Genomic DNA, 22,488 nt, shown 5'->3' on the forward strand with positions numbered 1-22,488 from the left:
GGCAAATATTCAAAATTTGTGTGCAGTAGCAGCGCGAAGTTCAGCCAATGAAAACCTAGGAACAAGGAAGTAATTCCGAAACGCGTCAGATGGCTGAAAGGATATGAAATGTTTACCTTGCGGTTTGTGAATAAAGACTTTTCCTGAAGTCGGCTGTGGCTCGAGTGCGCTTTCATCTCTGAGCAACTTTTGCTGAATATATATATATATATCATGTGATCAAGGCCAGCGAGGGTTGAAACGCGTAATGGCTGACAGAGAATATTCACTCATTTTGTGGTCCGTGCCCGTTTGTCTCGAGCATACGGTAGGAAGTAGCGGAGTACTTTGATATATACACATATATATATATGTATATATATATATATATATATATATATATATATATATATATATATATATATATATATATACATACATATTACCTACTGGCGGTCGCCAGTAGGTATATATAGTTAGGATTTTTTCCCTATGGGATTTTTGAAAATTCTATGTCTAATAACTTTGGCGTTTGTGGACGGAATTGGCTGAAATTTTCTGGAAAATGGAACATTTTGTTTCTGAGCAGCCACTGGAAATTTGGGGGGAGTTGGTACAGGGGGGGCCGAGAAAAAAGGGGGGTCCCAAAACATGTTTTTAACATTGAGTTTTCCATAGGGCGGTTAGCCTCACTTTTAGCCCGAACGGCTGAATGGATTTGCACGAAACTTGGCAAAATTGTAGGGACTGGTAGCCCGATGTGCCTTTTGTAGGTCTCAATATATGTGCTGCAGTGGGTTTTGAGAAATTAACGTTCAAAAAAAGATATATATCTGTAAGCGCGGACCAGGCAGCGCCCCGGTACGCGTACTTGACGCGTAACGGAACTTCGCGTAGCGAAGTTGATTGGCTCTCCGGTGTCTGTCAACATTCTAAACAGTCCGGAGCGGCCGCCATCTTGTCTCTCGGTAGGATCGAGAGACAAGAGGAGGCAAAAGCGAAGGGGCAAATGACCTTAAGGGGGCATAGTAGATACTCCCTGACCCCCTAGGTTTGATGTGGAGGCTTTAAAGGGGCCCCGCTAAGCAAAAAAAAAAAAAATTTTTTTTTTTTTTTCGTGGTTAGCGCCCGGTACGCGAACCGGGAAGCGTACTGGGGAGCGTATCACAATAAAAAATGAATGATAGACTTTTCAAATGCTGTATGTTAATTGATTGTTGGTTTTGTTGATTAATTTTTTTTTTTTTTAACTTTTTTTATTGTGTTTCATAATTTATTAAACTTTCTAACATTTCATTGTCAGAAATTTCATAATCATGGAATATAGATTGTAGTCTCTGAGGTTGTAAAATGTCCTCATTTGCAAGGAGGTTATCTACTGCTTGTACACATTGCAGTAGTTCTTGGTCCCATGTTTCATCCATAAATTCAATCTCATTTGGATCAATGATTTCTGTGTTGGACTCTGGAAGGACAATTTCAAATGAAATGTTTTGTTCACTTTCCATTTTTCCTGAAATTTGCATAAAAAAATATATATATTAGTAGAGGTAGGGCACTGTTGGGATTAATTTTAGATGGGCAGTTTTTATCAGAGAATTTATCTTTGGGCAGTGTATAGTATCAGAGTGGAAGTAGGAATATAAAAAAGTGTATCTAAATTTATAAGTACTACAGAGGGATAGTATATAACTAACAGAAAAAGTTTGCCATATTAACTTAAAGTGCACAATATACTTCAGTTTTAAAAATAACAACTTACCTTTAAAAAGAAGTTGAAGTTATTAATGAAAATCCAAATGAAATGTACACCAGGAAGTAGTAGTCAAAATGGCTGTGTTTCCTTCTCTTCCTTTATATATATTCGGGTACATAACCAATCAAATGTCAGGTAAAAAAAGTAGAAAATGAAAGTAACATTTTAATTGGTTGTCAATTCCAACACTTCAGATGTGTTTTGTGAAGTAATTTACCTCACGGTATTTAGAGAGGTCTACAGGCTAAATGGCTAAATGGAATTCCAATCAAATTTGTGAAAATGGTAGGGATTGGTATGTAGTATGAGCTAATCTATATTTGGTGAAATTGTCTCAAGTGGCTTTTGTGTGAACTACTTTCCCACCTTTTTTGATGGTGCGCTTCCCAGGAAGCGACCCGGTACGCGAACCGGTGAGCGCCCTGGTACGCGAACCTTAAGCGTAACGGGAGTCCACCATTTTGTGTTTCGGTCGAATTATGATACAAGATGGAGGGCAAATAATGTTCAGAATAGGTAGAAGGGGGCACGGTAGACTTATCTTGACCCCCTAGGTTTTGTGAGGGTGGCTGAGGAGGCCCATATGTGCGAAAAAAAAACATTTTTTAAAAAAATTTCGCGAGGTTAGCTCCCGGTACGCGTACCGGGTAGCGCACCAGGGAGTGTACTTTGTTGAAAATTAGTGAAAAAAGTTAGAGTAAAATAATAATTGTGAGTAATTAGATGTAGGGTAGCTCTGAGAAGAGCTTTTGGGTTTATAGTACATTTTGGTACTTATAAGTAGGTACCAATGCACATTTTTAAATTCAGAGTGAAAACTCTGTTGCCCTCATCTGAGAAGTGAACTCCATCTCCTCTGTAGATATCTTGCATGTAATAACGCAAGTTATTGTTGTACAGGGAGCCCATTCCATGGTCTCTCATGTAAGCTGAAACAGATTTGTTTACATGCTTCCTCGACTTCTCAATTTGTGGACAAAATTGGTTTGACCACCTCCATTTCTGTCTTTGGCATATATTTGAATATACCAAGGCAGTCTGAGGAAAAAGTGCCATTAATTGCTCAAAGGTGTCCTTTAAAAGCATTTCCAGACCTACACCAGTCAAAGTGCCCAAGTCATTACCTCCACAGTGCACAATTAACAGGTCAGGTTTTGGCAAATGCATAAAGGTTTTCACCAATGGTATCAATTGGTGACATTTTAATCCTCTGTGGCTAAACCACTTAATTTCCACATCTTGTAAATTGAGGTTAGGTAAATTCCTGCTTTCAACGTACCTTTGAGCCCAGTGAATATAACTATGACCAACAATCCAGACAGAAAACATGGTGAGAGAAGGTTCTCCTGCAGTCAGATGAAGTGTGGCAATGAAATGGCAGTTGAAAAAATGTGAGTTTGAAATGAAAAAAACTGTGGAGTTTCTGTGTTCATGAAGTAGTAACAGTGATTGGTGGATTTTAATTGATGAAAACAGAAAGTTAGGGTGTACAGATGTGTTGTTTGAAAGATGTATTTTGAGTGGTCAATAAAAAATCATTAAATGAAAGAAAGCACTGGATATGCAGGTGCACTGAGAGTTCAGAGTTCAATTGCAACATTGTTGTGTGAATTTGCAAACACCAGAGTTTCTCCAAGAGGTGGTTGCTATGGAAAATAGGCAGAAAGGGCAGAGGGGGAAGGGTTTTCATTTGAAAAAAAGTGAGGGAAGAGTTTTGATTGGTTGACATGAGAAATATGTGTGAAGAATTACACCATTTCTGTGCTTTTGATAGCTGCAGACTCTGGAGTGCATACCTTTTGCTCTGCTGAAGACAAATTGGTGTGTTTCTTAGACTGTTTTCAAACTCAAAGTATTTGCTAAGGTGAGAAAATATTTCTTTACTTTAGATAGAGAATAGTGTGCTTTAAGGAGAAAATTATGATTTATGTGGCGCAATTTGCTTGTAAATATGCTCTCACATGTGCATGGAAAATTTTGATTTTGAATGTTTTTGTTATATAGCCATGTTAAAAGTGACGCAACCATGCTGGAAAGCCAATCAAAAAATGATTTCATGTGTTTTAATGACATTTTAAGTCATTTTCTGATGTGCAGTGTTTAGAAATTATGATTTGAAAATCGTTTTTGTGGAAAAGGAATTGTTTTTAAATTCATGACAAGGATATAATGGTGTATGGTTCTTTATAAGGCAATTGACTGTCCTTGATGTTATTTTTCTCATTTTAGTGTAAGACCTTTCTCTGTGGCGCAAATTGCTTGTAAATATGCTCTTACATGTGCATGAAAATTTTAATTATCAATGTTTGTGTTACATAGCCATGATAAAAGTGAACCAACCATGCAGGAAAGCCAATAAAAAAACGCTTTCATGTGTTTCAATGACATTTTAAGTCATTTTCTCATGTGCAGTTTTTTGAAATTATGATTTGAAAATCGTTTTTGGGAAAAAGGAATTGTTTTTAAATTCATGAGAAGGACATAATGGTGTATGGTTCTTTATAAGGCAATTGACTGTCCCTGATGTTATTTTTCCCATTTTAATGTCAGACCTTTCTTTGTGGCGCAAATTGCTTGTAAATATGCTCCCACCTGTACATTGAAAATTTTGATTTTGAATGTTTATGTTACATAGCCATGTTAAAAGTGACCCTACCATGCAGGAAAGCCAATCAAAAAACGCTTTTATGTGTCTTAAGGACAATTTAAGTAATTTTCCCATGTGTAGTGTTTTGAAGTTATGATTTGAAAATCGTTTTTGAGGTAAAGGAATGTTGTTAAAATTTATGTTCGCCATATGCCCCCAAATTTCTTTTTCAGGGTTGCAGCAGGGTGTTCTTGAGACACCCCTGCACTTTTGGAATAAATTCCTAATTTGTGATGAGCAAATTGTTAATCGCAAATTGCACCTTCATTTATATGAGCCTCCTAGCCCATGGAAATGAATGGGTAATTTGCAATTAGCAATTTTCTCAACCAAATTTGGAATGGTAAAGAATCGCTATTTATTCCTTAAAATTCGCTTTTTTGGAAATGCAAAATAGTTATATGATACATATGGCGGTTGATGTCTAACAAGATAAGAAGCTTACGGATACATTTATGATGACTGGTGCAATGAAGTAGAAATCACTTACTTCATTGGTAGGCCTTTACAATAAATTATCTCCTCTGTATTCTTCATCAAGCATAACTTTAATCTGCAATCCTGAGTAGGCCTCACCTTAAACAAACCTCTGGATAGGCCACATCTTATTGTCATCCTGATTTAATCATTTATAATGCTAGGGACAGATTTATGATAGGTGTATACCTCTTTTGTGCCACTTAGAAAACATTGTCCATGGGGAAATGACTTAAAATGTCATTAAGACACATGAATGTTTTTTTTTAAAACGTTTGCAATTTTTTTGGGTCACTTTCAACATGGCTATGTGTCTGAAACAGTCAAAATCTAAATTTGCAATGCACTGGTGGGAGCATATTTACAAGGAATGTGCTTCATGGGGAAAGGTCTTATAATGTAATATGGGAAAAATGACATTAGAGATACTGAAATGCCTTATAGAGAAGCATACACCATTATGTCCTTGTCATAAATTTGCAAACCATTACTTTTCCCCAAAAACGATTTTCAAATTATATTTAGAAAACAGTGCACATGTGGAAATTACTTAAAATGTCAATAATTCAAAATTTGTGATTCCTTAAATGCAATGTATCAAAAAAAAATATGTAAAAAATGATATTAAGGATTTGGAAACTACCACCAACTTCTAGTTTGTGGTAATTTGCGAATTCTTTTCAAAAAGCATTTTTTTTTCTAAAAAAAAAAAGGTCCCATATGACGCCCATACATGCCATTAGGGCATGTAGGTGTGCCATGTGCTCCCAAATTTCTTTTTCAGGGGTGCAGCAGGGTGTTCTTGAGATACCCCTGCACGCTTGAAAAAAATCCTATTTTGTGATGAGCTAATTGCTAATCACAACTTGCAACATTAATTCCTATGAGCCTCCTAGCCTATGGAAATGAATGGGTAATTTGCAATTAGCAATTTGCTCATTGCAAATTAGGAATAGTAAAGAATCGCTATTTATTCCTTAAAATTTGCTATTTATAATATGTAAAATATTTTGATGATACATATGGCAGTTCATCTGTAACAAGATAAGAAGCTTAGGGATAGATTTATGATGAGTGGCGCATCCCCAGGGATGTGACAGTCATCCTGCGCCACTGTTCCGCCACCCATGGTGTGCTGCATTTACAATGCGGCGCAGCATGGGGCAAAAAAGGCACAGATGCGTGACGCATCTGTGCCGTAAAGGTGGCGCATTGCTGGAGTTGTATCGTAAGTGCGATGCAGCTCCAGCAAGGATCAGGGGTGCCCCATCTATACAATGCTGCGTCAAGACCTATGCCAGCTTCAAGCAGGCGCAGGGTTTTGAAGCAGCTTTCTCCTATCTGATTGTAAATGCGGCACACCATGGGTGGTAAAGCAGTGGTGCACATTAACTGGTGCATGCCTGGGGATGTGCCATTTAATATAAATCTGCACTTTAACATTTGAGTATGTGCAGGGGACACAGAGTCGTTGAGGCTTATCCAAGGTTAAGAACAGATGAGTCCTGTTCAGTGAAATATTAGACATAGGCTTCACCTGCTCAGCATCGCTGGACATGGCTAAATAATAGCTGCAAAATGTTACTCTTGTTAAATAATTTTACTATTATAATCTGTGAGATTTGTCTCTTACTCTGCAACATCTCATTGTTGTTGTCTTTCTTTAAAGATAAAGACAACCTCAACATGAGCGACAATCTGCAATCAGTTGATTTTGACCTCATCATTGAACTTGTAATTGAAACATCAGTGGATGTTGATCCATTGGATGATTTAAATCCTGAGGATGAAGAAGAGCGTGATGAGGATGCAGATTTGTCCGAATTATATGATATAGGATGGGAAGCTGACCTGCTTGAGCCTTTGGAATTATAAACATTTATTTTTAAATTTTATAATCAATAAAAAGTAAAAAGGTAAACCGTTTAATTTAAAAATAAAGACACCTTCAAAAACAGGTTATGTGTAGTGTCTTCAATAAAATATTAAAATATGCTCATAAAATTAGATCAGATTCACATATAAAATAGCATAGGTAACATAAATATAAATCTCATTTCTTTTCTGCTATTTCTGTATTGTAAATTTGCAAGGACTAAAAAATCTTCTATTTAAAATGTCAAGTAGTGTGTTATGTTTTTGATCACTATTACTGATTTACTGTTTGATAATAATGTTTAATAACATTTTTATTATATTTTTCCTCAGATTCAACTATGCCTACAAAAATAAGAGAGATGAAGGCTGCAAAACGTCAAAGACAGCAGGAGGAAAAAAAAATGCAGCAGTCCTCTAACAAAAAGATTTCTCAAGCCATGAAGAAAGCACCGGGTAAGAGCTCTAAATATTTCATAAGAAATATTTCTAATAAAAAAAATATTAGTACAGAAAATGTTTCAATCCATAACATGACAAGTAAATCAAATGGAAAGAAAAGGACAAATGAAAATGTTACTGCTAGAGCAAGAGATAAATCTGTGCATGATAGTAGAAGGAAACAACAGTTTACGGAGATTCGTAAACGAATGTTCCGTAACAGGATAATTGGCAATTTGTTAAAAAATATTAAGAAAGGTCAACAGAAATTAGTTTTTTATAGGAGAAAAAAAAAAGTTGAGAAAGTTATTGATCAGGCTTTTGAAATTAAACGTAAGTTATTTATTTTGATAATCAATAGAATTAGGAAGCTAAACAAGGCAATTTTTGATTTCAAAAGAAATAGTAGATGGAAGAGAATAGTTAATCGTAGTAATTTTTGTGAAGTTTTTTCTGGAGAATGGATACATAGTTCAAGCTGTGAGGCATTTTTTAATGAAGAGAGTTATTTCCAGGATAATGATTTGGTGCATGCAGTTGACATCAGTGGTCGTGCTTATGAAGTGAAAGATGGTTGTCCAGTTGAAAAAGAAAAACTTGTGACAACAGAGGCAGAAGAGTTGTTAGGTAATGAGGTTTTAGGAAGACGTGCTAAGGGTCCTGTGTACACCTGGAAGTGTAGTAGTATTTGCAGTGTGCGACAGGATTCCATCAATTTGCTTTGTGATTTTGTACGGACATTTAACAAGAAAAGTTTGAAGCAGAAAATAAGGTTGTTGCAAGAATTAGATCCTTGCAGAGTGAGAGAAGTGACAGGTTTGCATGGTCATTCACTGGCTTGTCTTTCCAGGAGAGTATGCCAGAGTGTTTTTCATCATTTCAGGATGCTAGCAGTGCATCATAACAAAGTGAGGAAGTTAGTTAGACTGTTGTATTATGCTAAGAGTCCAGCAATTATGCTGAAACAATTATGCGCTGCTCTTTTGCATGGTTCTGAAATAGATGTGAAGAATATATGTGAAGAAATTGAGTTTTGTTACTTTGGAAGTAAAGAGGAGAATGTTGAAATTGAGCAAGAAGTAGAGGGTCATTTGGAAGATAGTGTACAGGTTTCCAGTACAGATAATTTCCAGAGGGAAATTGCGACGTTTGACATGAAATCAAGTGAGAGGCCTAATTTCACTTGTGTGTGTTGTAGACGCACTTATTATAAGAATCAGACTAAGTTAGTGGATTTATATGCAAAAAGTGAAAGGGAAAATAATAGTGAATGGAAGGATTTTGCAACATACTTGATGGTAGAAAATTGTTTTGATTTGGGATTGGATCAACGTGTGTGTACTTATTGTTGTAACAAATTAAAACAAAACCAGATGCCTGCTAGAGCAGTTCATAATAATCTGGAATTGGTTGAGATTCCTTCTGAATTGAAGGACTTAAATACTTATGAATCTATTTTGATTCAAAGTATCCATCCCTTTCAGGCTATTGTAAGAATGGAGCCAAAGACAGGGAAATTGCCTCCATCAGATTTACAGAGAGGATTAAAGGGAAGAGTTGTTTATTTGCCTCTAGATTTCAAGAAAAACATTAACACAATTGGAGTTGAAAAAGTGGAAGAGGAACCTCTGGTTATCTTAGTTAATGGGGTTCCGACAAAGAATAAGAAAATATGGCAAGATTTAGTAGATGTTAGGAAAGTTAAAAAGGCAACATTGTATTTGAAAAAAAATAATAAATACTATAAGAATGTATATGTTGCAGAAGAGGAAGTAAGTGAGGAAGAGGATAGCGATTTGTGTGCTGGTCAAATTGAGAAAGTAGAACCCTCTACTAGTGAGGAAATATATGAACATTATAGTGTTCATCCTTTGCATTCAAAGGAAGTCATGGGGAATGCTATTGAGTTGTTTCAAATGAAACAAGCCAAAGGGAGTCCCATTAGTGTTTGGGAGGAAAGTTTGGAAGCTCGGTGTTTCCCACAGCTTTTTCCAACAGGTCAGGGAGGAAGATATGATGAGCGACCTCATCAAATTCCTGCTTCTGAATACCGGACTTTGCGATTGTATGCAGGAGATGCTAGGTTTCGACAATGCATTCCTTATTTGTTTCATCTCCTGTTTGAAAGCGATCTGTCTGGACTGTCATATGCAGTGAACCACATCTTGAAAAGTGGTATACACATGCAAAACATCTCGGCAAGTGATTTTATGGATAAAGTGAATGTCCAAGATAGTATTTTGGATTCTCACCTGATTAATCTCATGGCGTGTCAGCGTGGTACTAATGAGTACTGGTACCGTCGTCATGGTGATTTAAAATGTATGCTGAGGAACTTAGGTACTCCCACATGGTTCCTCACTCTGAGCTGTGCCGAGTATGGCTGGGAAGACTTACTTGAATTTCTACGAGAGGCAAATGCTAACGTAGAAAACATCGAATTCAAGACACCCGGAGAACTGTGCTCTTTGGATCCAGTCAATGTATGTAGGTACTTCAATCATAGATTTGAAGCTATGATGTCTTTCATCATGAATAAGAAGAATCCACCTCTTGGAGAGGTGTTGGATTTCTTCTGGAGAAAGGAGTACCAAGCAAGAGGTGCTCCTCATATACATATGTTGCTGTGGATCAAGGATGCACCTAAATTTGGAACGGATCCAGAAGACTCAGTGATGAGTTTCATCCAACAGTATTCTACGTGTGCTGTTCCAAACGCAAAGGAGAAGAAAAGCCTAAGAGAAAAAGTTCTGCGTTTCCAAAGCCATCGATGTGGAAAGTACTGCCGTCGTAAATTCCGAAAGAAAGACAAGTTCTACACCAAATGTCGTTTCGGCTTTCCACGACCGGTGATTTCTAAAGGAAGAGTAAACAGTTTGATGTCTTCGCTGCGACATAATGTGATGAAGAAATCACCTAAAAACACTTACAATTTGAAGAGGAACGAAGAGTCCAAGTACATCAACGACTACAACCCGGTGATTTTGTCCATGTGGAATGCTAACATGGATATACAGTTTGTGGCTGATAACTGTATGGCTGTGGCTCGGTATGTGACGTCTTACATCACCAAAAAAGAGAAGACAGAATTGAAGGATATGTGGGAGGACATTTCCCATGAAAAGAGCCTCAGCAAGAAGTTGTACAGTTTCAGTCTGAAGATGTTGTCGCATCGAGAAATCGGAGCGTACGAATGTTCTGACCGGTTGTCTTCAGCAAGTCTCTATGCCAAGTCCAGGAGTATCGTTTGGGCGAGTCTTGGTCTTGCTGCAACGCGTAATCGAGTTCTCAAACCTGTGCGGGAAATTGAGTATTTGGCGGAAAAGGAGCCAAACAGTACCGACATTTTGAAGACAAACATGTTGGATACATATTATCCAAATCGAAGCAGTCACCTAGAGAATGTTTGTCTGTATGAGGTTCTGCAAAATTACATGTTCAAGAGGAACATCAAAGAAGATACTGAGAAAGGAGTGTATGCTGTAATAGGAAGTGAGGGATGTCTGGTCAAGCAAAGAAAATGCCACTTGATAAACCATCGAAAATTGAGTGGTGAATCTCCTGAAAAAAAGGAGTTTTTCTATTTAGCACTTTTGCAACTTTTCAAGCCTTGGCGTGCAGAAGAGGAACTGCTTGGAGATTTCCTCTGTTATGAAGACTCTTTCAATGCCGCCAAGGAGACCATAGAATGTCCTGCTTTTCCCAAATATGTAGAAATGTTGAATGCGGAAATTGAGCAGGAAGCAACGATTGCAGCCGAGATTGCCAGAGACAGTTCTCAGGACAGTCAGAGTTCTGCTTCATTGAGTCAGGATCCACTAGGAGGACCTCTTATTGAAAATGAAGCTGCCACTGCTATGAATGAGGTGGAAAGAGCCATGGCACATGCTCAAGAGGATGCGGTTAACTTAGAAGAGTTGGAAAGGCAACTCAACGTTGAGCAGAGGAAAATATATGACGAAGTTACCATGCAAATTGATCATGGATTAAGTCATGATAAGAAAGAGTGCTCATGTACGTCGTTGAAGCCTGTCCGACTGTACGTGAGTGGAGAAGCGGGAACTGGAAAAAGTTTCCTCATTAAAGCAATTTCATGCTATTTGCAGGAAAGGACAGAGTCATCGCTGTCTTGTGTTGTCACTGCTCCAACTGGACTGGCAGCACATAATATTAAAGGGATTACTTTACATCGTTTACTGATGCTGCCAGTGGAGCATGACAACAAATTAGAATATCACAAGCTATCTGGAGATGCTTGTTTTGAAGTTTCAAGAATCTTGAGGAAAATGAAACTTCTTATCATTGACGAAGTAAGCATGGTTTCCAATGTCATGCTTGCCTTTGTGCATTTGAGGATGCAAGAAGTTCTCAAAACAGAGTATGATGTGTTATTTGGTGGCAAACACATCATTGTTTTCGGAGATCTTCTGCAGCTGACACCAGTGAAAGGGCAACCTGTGTTCAAAATGCTCACGCATGAAGATACCAGGAAGTGCCTAGGCAGCATTGGCAACGTCAATATATGGTTAAACTTCAATTATGCTGAACTGCATGAAAATATGCGTCAGGCAAAGGATGAAGTTTACAAGACTATTCTACAAGATGTTAGAATTGGAAAAGTGACCGAGCATGGGAAAGAAGCTTTACATGCACGATTACTGTCAAATTTATATCCAGAACAAGATGTTGTGCCTGAGAATATTTTTCAGAAAATTACTGATAAGAAATCTGGAATATGTTTGATGCCAACTCTTGCAGAATGTGCCAAATTTAACAACAAAATGTTGCATTTAGAAAAGCAAGAGATTGTGAAAGTGGAAGCTATTGATAGAGTAGAGCATATGGGATCAACAATTATTTTGTCTGAGAATCTGAAAACAAAATTGGATTCATTAGAGAAGAGTATATCTAAAACTGCAGGTTTTGAAAAGACTCTGAATGTGTGCTTGAACTGCCGTATAATTTTAAGAAGGAATTTACATGTTGAAAGAGGTCTGGTAAATGGATCAATGGGTAATGTTGTTGATTTTGTGAAATACAGAAATAGAGATGGAATTGAATTTTTAAAAATTAAATTTGATGGCATTGAGGAAGTACAGCTAATTGCTTGTTGTTCTGCTAGATTTTTGCTTGTAAAAGACTTATATGTTCGCCGTAAGCAGTTCCCTGTTTGCTTGGCATATGCGGTGACAATTCATAAATCGCAAGGTTTAAGTGTAGACACTGCATTGGTGAATATTGGCAGTTCTGTGTTCAAGGAGGGTATGGCATATGTGGCATTGTCACGAGTTAGAACTTTATCGGGATTGTACTTGATTGAGTGTGATGTCAGAAACATTTGTGCAGATCTAGATTGTGTTAAGGAATACAATAGGTTAAGAAGAGAGTATGCGCCACATTTGCCTCAGTTTCCTTTGTTTGAGAAACGTCTGGTAGGCCGGAAACGAAGAAATGAGAACAATACTGGGGAGGTTGTAGCAAAAAGACAAAAAGTGAATGAACCTAAAATTACAAGCAGAAACAAAGAGGATTCTGTTGAAGATGTTGTTGGTTTTCAGTTTGAAAACAGTTCTGGTGTCAACTGCTATGCTAATGTAGTAATTAATGTTTTGTTTTCTCTAAAAAATGTAAAAGAAGAGATTGTGGTCAATTCTGATCAAAGATTTTGCAGTTTGTTAAATTCTGTGTTAGAGAAATGTACCACTGATAGAAGAAACATAGAAAGTGTGTCTGAAATTAGAAATCTGTTAGATAGATGTTCAGGCCAAACACAATTCTCTCAAAATATTCAGCAAGATTGTCAGGAGTTTTTAATGTATATGCTTGATGTATTACATGCTGAAGGTGTAGATGTAGATCAGCTGTTTGGGCTTTCTTATCAATGGCAGCATGACTGCGAGAACTGTATGGTATCAAGTACTACTAGTGTAGACTCAGAAAGATTTATATATTTAACTTTGCCAGACAGTAAATCAGTCTCCTTTAATAAGCTAGTAAAAGCTGCTAATCACAACATGGAGTGTAGCCAATGTAAATCTGAAATGATGTCCACATTATTTATACGAACATATGGCCAGTACGTCATTTTAATGTTCCAACGATGTAGGCCTGATGGAACAAAATTGACAACTTTAATAAAAAATTTTGTAGCTTCGCAGTTGTCAATATCAGGAAGGACTTTTGTAACTACAGCAATTATATATCATGACGGCCCTTCAATATCATCAGGACATTACACAGCTTATTTAAAGTCTAGAAATGGCTGGTCATTCTGCAATGATTCTGTTTTAATTTTCAAAAAAAAATTGCCGTATGACCTTAAAAACTCTTACCTGGTGTTTTTAAAACCAAAATTTTAGGAAAATAATCTCGGGATATGATCTGTGGAATTTCAAGAAGTTCTAATGGCTCCTACACAATTTGGCCTTGAGGATAAGTGTAGTTCAGAGACATAACTTCTAATAATAGGATTGGACATCATGGAGATGTATGTGCACTTTAAATGAGTTCAGAAAAACTGTTTCTTTTCATAAGCTAATTGAAGCAGCCAATGAAAACATGGAGTAGAGGGAATGTAAGTCTGCAATGCTGTCTACTGTTTTACATTGCTTTGTGATTAAAAGTGATGTAGAGAATTAAATAATTGTAGTACTCATAGAGGTAGTGTAAGTCTGCTTCATATTAAGCAGTATCAGTGTCATAGGAAATGTAGAACATGACTGAGCAAGAAGGGGAAGATATTACTATTCCAGGATTGTGAAAATGATCTTCAACATTTTAATTCTGAAAGTTGCGGAAATGCCAAATGATGGGATTGGCTTACAAGAAATCCAAGAGTTATAAATATCTCTGACTAGATTTGGCCTTGTGGAAAATAGTGGTAGAGAGCAAGAAGTCATTTATTGCATGTAACGTGTTTTTAAAAACGATGGAGGTTTTCTTTCAGAAAGTGGCGGGCTGAAAGTAATAACAGCACAAAAGAGTGTAAGCTGTTCATAGGACATCCTTGGACGTCATGGAAAGTAAGTTAACTTTAAGGAGTTCTGAATTTTAATTTCTGATGTTGTATGGGTTTTTTAAACACAATCATTTTGATTGTGTTTTTTTTTCCCCGCTGTTACATGATGAATACCTTCAAGTCACTGTTTTTAGTGAATTTTGATACATTCTGAGAACAGCAAAAATAAACCATTTAACATGTATAATTAATTCTGTACTGTTTGCATTTATGATGTATATGTAGAACTGTGTAGGAGGCATGGAGAAGGTGAGTTTTCTGTAAGTGTTAAATTTATTGTATGCAGTGCTGCACTTCTACGTATTATTTCATATGCTGGACTACATCTGCACAATGAGATACCTAAGCAAAGGAAACACAAGTGATGTGATTGTGAAATGAGCAAAATAAATTGCACATATTTCAATTACATCACCTGTGTTTCCTATCATTACGAATCACATTGTGCAGATCAAGTTTAGGTCTGTCCAGGGAAACATAGGAGGTTTCTACTTTGTTGAAGAGTGCAGTGGACATGACTCACTTCATTAGTAGACTTTCACAGATATTATCTCCTCTGTACACTTCAACAAGTGTAAATCTCATCTTGAACTCTGAGTAGGCCTCACCTCAAACAAATCTCTGGATAGGAGACATGTTATTGGCATACTGAAGCGACACTTTTCTGAAACAAGAGCAATGCAAAAGATGCACCATGTTTTAAGATAGGCCTCACTTCATCTGCATCAAGATACTGTTAGTTTAAAATGTATATCTTTAGGATTGTGTAGAGGACCTGGAGAAGCAGAAGCTTCTGTCAGTGTCAAAGTTGTTGAAAAACTATTTGTCCTTCAATATTTTCCCTTGTCTTTTGTAATTTTTAAATACATATTTTAATTTTTTTCAAATGTTGGTTCTCTCTTTCACAGATTGAAAGTATAGAAATAAAATGTGATTAATTTAACGGCAATTACAAGGTAAATAGTTGTACTCTTTTCGTTACATTTCTATCACATTCACCTACTATTAGATCCACTGCTTCACTTCTTTAATCCTCAGTTTCCTGCCTTTGCTACTTTCCTCATTCCTTTCTCTATTACCTATTTACTCAACTCCTTCCACTCTTTTTCTCAGTCCCTCTGTTCTCATAGTTCCTCAGTCTTGTTCACTCACTCCATCTCTATTACTCTTAGTGTCTGTGAATTACTTTCCCAACTTTTTTTTTTTTTGGACCGCTTCCCGGGAAGTTGCCCGGTTCGCAAACCAGCAGCGTTATGGCAGTCCACCATTTTGTGTTTCGGTCGAATCAAGATACAAGATGGAGGGCAAATAATGTTCAGAATGGGTAGAAGGGGGCACGGTAGATGTATCTTGACCCCCTTGGTTTTCTGAGGGTGGCTGAGGAGGACCATAGTTCTTCACTCTTGTTCACTCTCTCTGTTTCTATTAATGTCACTGTTTATGACTGATCAAAAAAATGTTTTTTAAAAAAGAACAGTAACTATAAGGGAAGGAAATAGACAGTTATGTTAAAAGAAAGACAGCTATAGGGAGTAAACTAAGGATACTGTTACCCACAATCCACTGCTGTTGATGTTACTGACCATGTCATGAATGATGTAATATGTGACATCATCAGCAGTGGATTGTAGGTAACAGTATCCTTAGTTTACTCCCTAGAGCTGTCTTTCTTTTAACATAACTGTCTGTTTGCTTACCTTATACTTACTGTTCTTTTTTAAAAAAAATATTTTTTTTGGTTAGCTTCCGGTACGCGTACCGGGTAGCGCTCCGGGAGCGAACTAAGAGAAATAGAGGTTGGCAGAGTTCCAAATATTCTACCAATTTTTTTATAATGGGGAGTTAGTTCTGAAAAGAACTTTTTTTTTATGTTTTTGTTGTTTTATATTTTTTTTTGTATTTTTTGAACATTTTTTTACTTTTTTTGTATTTTCTGAACGTTTTTAAAAAATTTTTGGTTTTTTTTGGGGGGGGGGAAACAAAAACGATCCATTATAAAGGGCTCAACAGGAGCAAAAAAAAAAAAAAGAATTTATTTTTTGGTGCGTCTCGTACAAACATTAATATGATTTTGAATTGCTCGCAAAATCAAAGTGATGCTACTTTCTCTGTAGCAGATGAAAGTGCCACATTCCACGCACACTTGCTTTACGTGCCCAAACAACATTTGGATGTTTGCAATCGTCTCCCTCGCCTCTGGTCCCGACACCTCTGGAACCACCGATCTTCTTGCCATTGGGAGGGGATTTTGTTGTTCGTCACGTAGCTGGGCAGCACTATAATTATTTGGGTGCCACCTACTCATATGCCGATGCATAGTATGATTGCCATAACTGTATTTTTTATCAGTGCCCCTAGACAATCTATCACCGCATATGCGGCAAAACACGTAACGTGCATTGACTTTCTTTTGCCCCTCAGGAATTCTGTAGAATTGCCAGATATAATTCTCCTTTCTGTTGTACCTCCTGGGCTCCTCTGGCAGAAACTCATGCTGTTCCTCCTCTTCCTCCTCTTCCTGTTCTTCCTCTTCTTGCAAAATTACTTCTGCAGGTGGTCCTCTCTTTCTTGGATTTGGTGGAGGTGGTGGGCTAGCACCAGCTGAAGCTACTAATGAAGCCATCACAAAGTATCAATAAAGGGTCTTTCTCTCACCAAGATGAAAGTCAGAGTGATGAAAGAAGGAGGGGTTTTCATCATTTGGGAAAAACAAAAGTTCTAAACCAATGAAAAGTGTCCATTTTAGATCACATGACCTTGTATTACATCATTAGGAAACCAAAAGTGAAATGAACCAATGAAAAGTGTTATTACCGAGTCACATGACCTGCTATGTTTACGTTACGCGGTCGGCGCCGCGCCGCGGATCGCTTCCGGTTCGCGTACCGCTACGCTTCCGGGTACGCGAACATAGCACGTAATATGACGTATTACGCGAGAACGCGAAACGTCATGCTGACGCGAAGCGTCGCGATGTTGTTTTGTAACGCGAGAGGTGCGCAAAAGGAACGTTTACCAGTTCGCGTACCGGGTCGCGCCTCCGGATTGAGCTAACGGGAAGCTAACCGGTACGCGTACTGGGAGCGAAACAAAAAAAAATAAAAAAAAATTGTATAAAAAACATGTAAAAAATATTTTTCTTTTTAAAGAATAATACATTGTAAAGGTTTTGATATTAGCTATTAAAAAACCAATGAAATTCACTGAAAAAACCATAGGTTATACACCATATATAGTTAGGAATTAGCATTTAAAAAACCTTATTTTACTCACACAAAACCAATGAAATTCCATATATAGTTAGTTGTACTAACTATATATCACGCACCCGCAATCCACTGCTGATGATGTCACATATTACATCATTCATGACATGGTCAGTGACATCACTGATGACATCACTGATGACATCTCAAATGACATCACTGATGACATCACTGATGACATCTCAAATGACATCACTGATGACATCACTGATGACAACATCCAGTGACTGTATTTTTCTGTAAAGTTAAAATATGTCTTACATATTTATGAATGAGTCGATGTATAAGTGTCTGGACGAAGGATTTAGTAGGTGCATGACTGAATGTATGAGTGAGTGATTAAATGTGTCTCACTGAGTGCATGGGTTAGTGACTAAACTGTCTTAATTTGTGCATCATTATGTCTGTTGTTCTGTAAACTGCTGCATGTGTTGATCAGTAGCTATATGAGTAACTATATAGGTTATTGATTGGTTGCACAAGCATTTGTATGGGAGACTGAGTGTGTGTGTGGGTGGCTGGGAAGTGTATGACTCTGTGCATAGATGTATGGATTCAAAAGTGCATGTTGGAAATAGCTGTATGGGCGGTTGACTGTGTGCATGACTGTATTGGTGAGTGAATAGATATCTCAGTGCTACATGTCAAATTAAGTACATATGTAAAATACAGTACATGTGAGAGTTGACATATATAAATAACTGTGCATAAGAGCCAGTGAATGTGTGAGTGGCTGTATGGATCATTGTGAACTTGTATCCAGGATTGTATAAGTGAATAAATATGTTTTAGTATATGTTTGAATAAGTAAGGTGTGTTTAACTGTATAGTTAAGGAAACGGAGGTGTGATTGATTGTTTGCATGACTGTCTAGGTGTGTGTGTAACTTCATGGATGAGTGACAATCTGTGAGTCTGTGTTTACACTGAGTGTATCTAAGGTTATATTACAGTCTGAAGAGGTTCATCGTATTATCACATGAATGATGTCATCAGTGATGTCATCAGTGATGTCATTTGAGATGTCATCAGTGATGTCATCAGTGATGTCATTTGAGATGTCATCAGTGATGTCATCAGTGATGTCACTGACCATGTCATGAATGATGTAATATGTGACATCATCAGCAGTGGATTGCGGGTGCGTGATATATAGTTAGTACAACTAACTATATATGGAATTTCATTGGTTTTGTGTGAGTAAAATAAGGTTTTTTAAATGCTAATTCCTAACTATATATGGTGTATAACCTATGTTTTTTTCAGTGAATATACATATATACATACATACATATATATATATATATATATATATATATATATATATATATATATATATATATATATATATATATATATATATATACATATACATTACCTACTGGCAGTCGCCAGTAGGTAGTTATAGCTAGGACCTAGTTTCCATAGGAAATCCGCAACATTCTATTGGGAATAACTTTGGCGCCGGTTGAGGAATTTGCTTGTAATTTTCCAAAATGTTGGCCAGCTCCGCTGCACTCCTTCCCTGAAAGTCTCGGGTAGATTCGTCAAGCGGGGTCCGAGAAAAAAGGGGGGTCCCAAAACGTGTGTTCCCCATGTTAATTTCCATAGGACCTTTAGACACGGCTACAGCCCGAACCGCTGAACGGAATTACACCAAACTTGGCAAAATGGTAGAGTCTGGTACGCAGATCACGCTTTTGGTTAAATAGTGTAAATCCCTCCAGTAGTTCCTAAGAAAATTAAAGTTGAAATCAATTATATATCTATAAGCGCGCACCGTGCGCGCACCTTGCCGTGCACAAGCTTCATGCTGATTGGCTGCCACTGTCTGTCAACACTCCAAAACAGAAATGGATGGCAGCCATCTTGTGCCTCAGTAGACTCAGGCACAAGAAAGCAGGAAAAAAAAGTGTAGAACTCAAAAAGGGGGCAGGGTAGAAGCACCCTGACCCCCTAGGCCTGCTCAGGGTGTCCCACAAGGACCCCAAAGGCCCCCCAATTTTATTTTTTATGAAAAATCACGGGGTACGCGTCCTGTACGCGTACCGTACGCACACCCCGCGATTTTCAGGATTTTTGTTTTGGGGGGCCTTTGGGGTCCTTGTGGGACCCCCTGAGCAGGCCTAGGGGGTCAGGGTGCTTCTACTCTGCCCCCTTTTTGAGTTCTACATGTTTGTTTTTCTGCTTTCTTGTGCCTCAGTCTACCGAGGCACAAGATGGCTGCCAACAATTTCTGTTTTGGAGTGTTGACAGACAGTGGCAGCCAATCAGCATTCAGCTCACGCACGCGAAGGTACACGTACCGTACGTGCACCGTACGCGTACGGTATGAATACGGTGCTCGCACGAGAAAAAAGGGGGGTCCCAAAACGTGTTTTCCCCATGTTAATTTCCATAGGACATTTAGACACGGCTACAGCCCGAACCGCTGAACGGAATTACACCAAACTTGGCAAAATGGTAGAGTCTGGTATGCAGATCACGCTTTTGGTTAAATAGTGTAAATCCCTCGAGTAGTTCCTGAGAAAATTAAAGTTGAAATCAATTATATATCTATAAGCGCGCACTGTGCACGCACCGTGCGCGCACCTTGCCGTGCACGAGCTTCATGCTGATTGGCTGCCACTGTCTGTCAACACTCCAAAACAGAAATGGATGGCAGCCATCTTGTGCCTCAGTAGACTGAGGCACAAGAAAGCAGGAAAAAAAAGTGTAGAACTCAAAAAGGGGGCAGGGTAGAAGCACATGTGGGACCCCCAAGGCGAAAAAAAAAAAAAAAAAAAATCGCGGGTGCGCGCATGGTGCACGCAGGTGCGCGCACGGTGCGCGCACCCCATGATTTCCCCCACCCAAAAATTTCAAACATTTGGGTCCTTGTGGGTCCTTGTGGGAAGCCCTGAGCAGGCCTAGGGGGTCAGGGTGCTTCTACCCTGCCCCCTTTTTTAGTTCTAAAACTTCTCCAGCACGCGCTGCATGCTCATTGGCTTTCAACACTTCAAACCAGGAAGTGTTGGCAGCCATCTTGAAAGCAGAAAAACAAACATGTAGAACACAAAAAGGGGGCAGGCTAGAAGCACCCTGACCCCCTAGGCCTGCTCATGGGGTCCCACAAGGACCCCCAAGGCCAAAAATGTTTTTTTTTAAAAACCCGGTATGTTTATTTAAAAATTACCCCCCGGGGGGACCAAATTGTGGGGGGCATAGTAATAAAGAAGTGTGGGGGGTGCCCAATCCCCCACACACTGCCCTGGGGACCGCCGCCCTCCAGGGAAAAGCAACGCAGCCCCCTGGCGCATACTGGAGGCTCCTGGTGGGCTAGTTGCCTCCCAGGAAATTAGTTCCCCCTCTGCAAATGCGCCTGTGGGCTGCGCTGCAGAGAGGTGTAAAAAAGGATGTGGCCTCATTACACCTCTCTGCAATGCAGCCCCCTGGGAAATACTGGAGGTTCCTGGTGGGCTAGTTAGCCCCCAGGGACCCCCAGTATGCAAGGGGAATTAGTTCCCCCTCTGCAAACGCGTCAGGGGGCTGCGTTGCAGAGAGGGGTACAAACATTTTTTATCAATTTATGTTAAAAATATGTAATGTAATTTAAAAAATAATATATCTAAAAATAAAAAATGTATAATAATATAGTACATCAGTATAAAAAATATAACAATTATTACATTAAAAAATTTTCATTTACAAAACCATTGAAATTCACTGATAAAACCATAGGTTACAGCCACGTTATAGTTAGGAATTAGCATTTAAAAAACCTTTGAAATTCACTGAAAAAAACGTAGGTTTTACACACATTATAGTTAGGAATTAGTATTTAAAAAACCTTTGAAATTCACTGAAAAAAACCGTAGGTTTTACACACGTTATAGTTAGGAATTAGCATTTAAAAAACCTAGCAAATTCACTGAAAAAACCATAGGTTTTACACACGTTATAGTTAGGAATTAGCATTTAAAAAACCTAGCAAATTAATTGAAAAAACCATAGGTTTTATATCAGTTATAGTTAGCTGAACAATTTACTCATACAAAACCATTGAAATTCCCACGTTATAGTTAGTTGTACTCACTATAACTGGCGCGCCCTCAAAGCACTGCTAATGACGTCACATATTACATCACTCATGACATAGCCAGTGACATCACTCATGACATCACTGATGACATCTCAAATGAAATCACCAGTGAATGTGTATCTTTCTGATAAAAAAATAAAATATATTTTATATATGTGTACCTAAACATCGATGGAAAAACAAACGATTAAATTAGAGTTTCAATGGATGGGTTTTTTAATTGATTGTATAACTAATTTATTAAGTGTATGTTACTAAATATATGTATAACCAATTATTGTTTAAAATTGTAAATATCTGTATCACTGTCTCCCTTTATCTATAGACGGATGCTTAGGTTGGTGAGTAGCTACATGATTGTCTATATGGGTTATTAGTTCGTTTTTTGAAGATTTGTATGAGTGTCTGTTAAGTTTGGTGGGAGGTATTACTTTGTGCATATATGAATGAATGAGTGCCTTACTGTTCGCATATGTTTTGAAGGACTGTATGAATGGATGAGTGCGTGTATAGGTGTGTTAGTGAGTGAATGACTGTCAGAATCATTTCTTTATGAGTAACTACATATGTTTTAAATTACTATAAGTAAGAATTGATGCATATAGGTAAGTATGTGTGAGAGTGAGAAATTGTAAGAGTTTCTGTATAAATACTTTTTTGTTCCTATAAGAGATAGTTTTAGTAAAAAAGTATGTGTACGTTTATGTAGAAGTAAGAGTAGTGGTGTATGTATAGCTGTATAAGCAAGTGTATGGTTGTTTTATAATTTATTTGCTTGTGTGAGTATGTGTGTGAGTAACTCTAAGGATGAGTGTCGTTTTGTAACAAAATGTATAGATGAATGAGTATTTATGATGATTGAGTATGTGTATGAGTAACTATATAGATATGTTGGTGAATGAGCGAATGTGTATGTAGATTTTGCAATTTCTGAATAGATTTTTGTAAG

The sequence above is a fragment of the Lissotriton helveticus genome, chromosome 3_1, assembly GCF_964261635.1.
Source record: "Lissotriton helveticus chromosome 3_1, aLisHel1.1, whole genome shotgun sequence".
Classification (NCBI taxonomy): domain Eukaryota; kingdom Metazoa; phylum Chordata; class Amphibia; order Caudata; family Salamandridae; genus Lissotriton; species Lissotriton helveticus.